The sequence below is a fragment of the Rhinopithecus bieti genome, unplaced genomic scaffold (genome assembly GCF_001698545.2).
Source record: "Rhinopithecus bieti isolate Rb0 unplaced genomic scaffold, ASM169854v2 scaffold_74202, whole genome shotgun sequence".
Taxonomy (NCBI): domain Eukaryota; kingdom Metazoa; phylum Chordata; class Mammalia; order Primates; family Cercopithecidae; genus Rhinopithecus; species Rhinopithecus bieti.
Genome location: NW_016827513.1, coordinates 24,619 through 29,409, shown reverse-complemented (window position 1 = coordinate 29,409; position 4,791 = coordinate 24,619).

Below are 4,791 nucleotides of genomic sequence, written 5' to 3'. Positions count from 1 at the left end.
GGGGAGGGGGGAGGGGGGAGGGATTGCATTGGGAGTTATACCTGATGTAAATGACGAGTTGATGGGTGCTGACGAGTTGATGGGTGCAGCACATCAACATGGCACAAGTATACATATATAACAAATCTGCATGTTATGCACATGTACCCTAGAACTTAAAGTATAATAATAATAATAAAATAAAAGATTAGACCATTTGAAGTTGTCCCACAGTTCTTTGATGTTCTGTTACATTGTCTTTCAGTGTTTTTACCATACGTGTTTTATTTTGGATTATTTTTTGTTGCTCTGGCTTCAAGTTTCCTAATTTTTTCTTCTGTAATGTCTAATCTGCTGCTAATCCCTTCCTTGGTATTTTTCATTATAGATATTGGTTTTTGTTGTCTCTAGAATTACAGTTTAGGTCATTTTCCTTGTCTCTCCTTCATATGCTCATGCTTTCCTCTATCTTCTTGATCATATGAGATAAATTTACAATAATTGTTTTTATATCCTTTTCTACTAATTCTACCCTCTATGACATTTCTGGGTCTGTTTCAATTGACTGATCTTTTTCCTCCACATTATGCATAGTATGTCTCATAATTTTTGATCAAATGCCAGATATTGTGAATTTCACTCTGCTGGGTGCTGGATGTTCTTGCATTCCTTCAAATATTACTGAGGTTTGTTATGAGATGCAGCTAAGTTACATAAAAACAGTTTGATCCTTTTGAGGCTTCTTTTTGAACTTTGTTAACTGGGGTAAGCAGCTTTTACAATAGGGGTAACTTTACCATGCTATTGAGGTAATTAGTCTAGGGCTTGTTTTTCCCTTCAGAGGACTCTACCCAATGCCCCCTGAGTTATGATGTTTTTCACTCTGCCTGGTATAACCATCGACTATTCCTAGCCTTCTGTGAGCTCTGCTGACTACATTCCATTGAGACAGTTATTTCTCTAGCTTTGAGTAGTTTACTTGCATACTCTGATAAGTATTTAGCTGATGACAAGGTGAATCTTTTACAGATTCTAGAACTTTCTCTTTCTGCAACTCTTTCCCCCTGTGCCACTGTGTGTGGGAACTCAAGGTGCCTTATACTTCCCAATCTCCCAACTCTATTCAATTCAGAGACCTCCAGGTCTTACCTGAGTTCCTGCATCCTGCACTGTGGCCTGAAAACTCTCTCAAGAAAGTAAGTTTCTCCATGATGGAACTGAGGATCTGAGGAAGGGAGGGAAAAAAATAAAAAGAAAGTAAGCTGGGCCAATAATAGGGCTCACTTTATTTGCTTCACCTTTCTTAGGGATCACTGTCCTGCCCCACTTGATGTCATGTCTGAAACCCGTTGTTTCATATATTTTGTCTAGGTTTTTTGTTTCTTTGTTGTTTAAAACAGGAAGATAAATCTGGTTCCTGTTGCTATCTTTCTGAAACAGTATCAGGAACTGATAAAAGTCCACCAAAAGTGCAATTCATCTCAGTGGAGGAAAAGATAAATTGTTATAAGTGGTGTCAGTACACATATTAATAGGTTCTAATTTGCAATTACAGGATAAAATATGAGACAGTTTTAACAGAAAAGAAGTATATTAAACATTATTAATAGATTACAAATTTTCCAGATGGGCCAGAAAGTTACACTTTGAGGTGAAGCCTCTGGAAACTGAATTAACCTGTCCAACTATTCAAAGGAATGACTGCTGGTGCATGTCATTCCTTTGGATGAACATTCTGGTGCTGGCAACATACTTCACACCATAGTTGTGCTGTTGCTGTTGCTGTTGCTAACTTCTCCATATTTTTCTGCTGTGCTTCATCACCCTCTTCAGGAACTATGTTTGGTAGTACCTGCCTTCTCATGATGTTCTTTCCAAAATCAAGATTTCCTGAATGCATATCTAGTTGATGAAACCAAGTCATGCACCTTCTTCAGAGCCACAAGAGAAGCTGGGGACTTAACTTTGGATCTGCCTTACAATTTGAGAACATCCCCAAGTACAGAAATATGATTCAAATGACACTGGGTGGCTACAAATAGGTCAAATAGTCCCACAGCACAAACTGAGTAGTCATGTGAAAACAGGTGAAGTTGAATCCCTACCTCACACCTTATACCAGAAGGTCAGAGAAACCAGAAAAAAATAAAACCATAAAGGTACTAAAAAAAAATTAAGAAGAATTTTTAAATAACTCATTCTATTTTTTGTATCACTGTCTTCTAATCAAGTATCTAAGAGCTTACAGATCTAAAATAAGAGTAAAACCGGCAATAAAGTGATGATGCCCTGTGAAATAAACATAAATCCAATATAATGGCTCTGCCTTAGGTGTAGGCTATAATAGTAGGATCTGAGAGGTGTTTCAAAGACTCTACAAAGCTTTCTCATCTGTATCTCAAAATACCCACAATCAGCTGTGCTTCTGGGTCTTGCCCCCCTCAGATCTCTACTTTTGTCATCAGGTTCATCTCCCACAGAGTCCTTTTAGCCTTTAAGATCTTTCCTGGGGCTTAGGGGTCTTTCTTTTGGTGCTATTCATGGTGTTGCTGTAGGCTCTTAATTGCACTATTAGAATAATAGACACAAGGAGAGGCAATTGTGCAATGGAAAGAACAAGGCTTGACTCACAAGCCCTGATTTGTGGCCTAGCTTTGTCACTTACTGGATGATTGGGCACATTATCTAATTTGATTGGGGCTTGGTTTTCTCACAGATAAAATTATTCCACTAACACCTACCACATAAGGTTAGATAAAATAACATACATTAGATAGATAGGCAGATAGGGAAATATTTTAATGAAAGAAAAGAGGTTGTTTAGTTATGTGTATTTTGCCTACATATTCCATCACAGTATTTATAAAATTGATTTAAAAATAGCAAAGTATTACAGCATGTTCCTTTGAAGAATAAGAAAAATTATCCAAATATATCAAGAAAGAGATGGTTCACCTTGTGAAATATGAAACATGTATGTAAAGTACAAAGAGTCATAACTCTTAAACTATCCAGGAGCTCACAGTTGAACTGGTGAGATCAAGGGGTTAAGAAAAGTAAGATGGTGTTAGGAAAATTCATGGTGAAAACCATCAATGATTTTTTTTAAGTGTGATAGATTATTTTCGTCTAGAGTTTTTCTGAACTCTGTCTTATTTGCCTAAAGTCAGAGAGGCATTCCTCTCATTTCTTATCACAAAGCCACAATAAATTAAAACTGCTTGTATCCATTCTTTGAGTTTCATTCTTCCAGTTGCTGGTTTAACAAGACCTATAGAAAACATAACCTTGGAAAATTGGGGAAGTATCATGAAAAATGAAATAATTCAGAGATTACCTTAAATATTTTTCCAACAGAAAAAATATTGTGACTATTTTCTCACCTCCATAAAAACTTAAGCATATTACTGGCTTAATTATTGAAACTGAAAGCTTGTCTTGGCTCTTATAACCAATGATAACGAAGATTTGAGGACATAGTCACCATGTATGATGTGGCTCTAGGGAAGTGGAATTCCCTCACTGCTCCCCTGACCTGCTATGTGTCATCCTCAAAACCACCAGAATGGTTCTCCTGAAGTGTAATCTGACCATAGCAAAAACCCTTTGGATTGCTGGAAATAACAATCCAAAGACCCTTGATGGCTTTTGAGCTCCTCTGTCTCTCTCCCCACTTGTTCTCCTCTGCTCATATTAACCTTGATTAATTTGAACATAGCTTCAAATTACTTCCCCATCCCTATGCTGCTGTTTCTTGATTTCATTATTTTTCTCATGCTTTACTGAGAACCTAGAATACCCATCCATTCTCCAAAGCCTAATTCCTGCTTGCCTTTGAGACGTAGCTTCAATGCCATCTCTCACTCCCTGAGACTGGGCTGAGCACCAAGCCTTCATTATCGTTCTTGCAGGACTCACAGAATAGGGTGAGTAAGTGAGGTGGGGTGTGGGAGTAGTCAACAAAGTGGGTGGTGGATGCTGTGATAGGGAATTACAGGGTTCTGTCGAAGAAACAGCCTTCTGGAAGAAGTGACACCTAATCTGTAAACCAGGCAAAGAGGAGATGTAGAAAGTGTTTAATACCATGGGAAGAGCATGTAGGCCTACAGAAAAGAGGTTAAAGCGTTAGATGGTGCCCAGATGGAAAGGGTTTTTTAAGCCATGTTAAGGAACCTGAACCATACGCTTAAGGTAAAGGGCAACCATTGAGGGAGTTTAAGCATCTCTGTGCAGATCTGCATTCTGAAATATTCCTTTGATTAGCTGTATCATAAATTATAAATTGGAAGAGGTGAGAACAGCAGGGAGATGAGTTGGGAGACTTTTCTTAATCTAGAGGGGAGATGATAGTGCCTTAATCCAGACTACTGGCAGTCGGGGTGGAAGGACACAGAAGGGACTGGAAAACAATGAGGAACAATCAGCAGGACTTGGTGATGCTTAGAGAGGAGCTGAAAGTATAGGAGGAATCCAGGATGATTCCCAGCTTTCTGGCTTGAACCATGGAGTAGATGGTGATGCTATCCATGAGACAGGAGACCAGTAGGAAAGCTGTTTTAGTTCTGATGCAAGTCCAGTCCAAGGATACTTACAGCTTAATTTTGTAGTTTTCAGATATAGTGGAGAAATAGAAATAGACTTACTGAACATCTACTATGTGCTTGGCCTTGTTTCTAGGTACTAGGTATGCCATAATTAATAAAACAGAAAAAATCTTGCCCTCCTGGAACTTAGATGCTAGTAGGGAGATGGCAAAAAGTAAATTAGTCTATTGCACAGAATGTCAGAAGGTAAAAAGTGCTATGAAGAAAA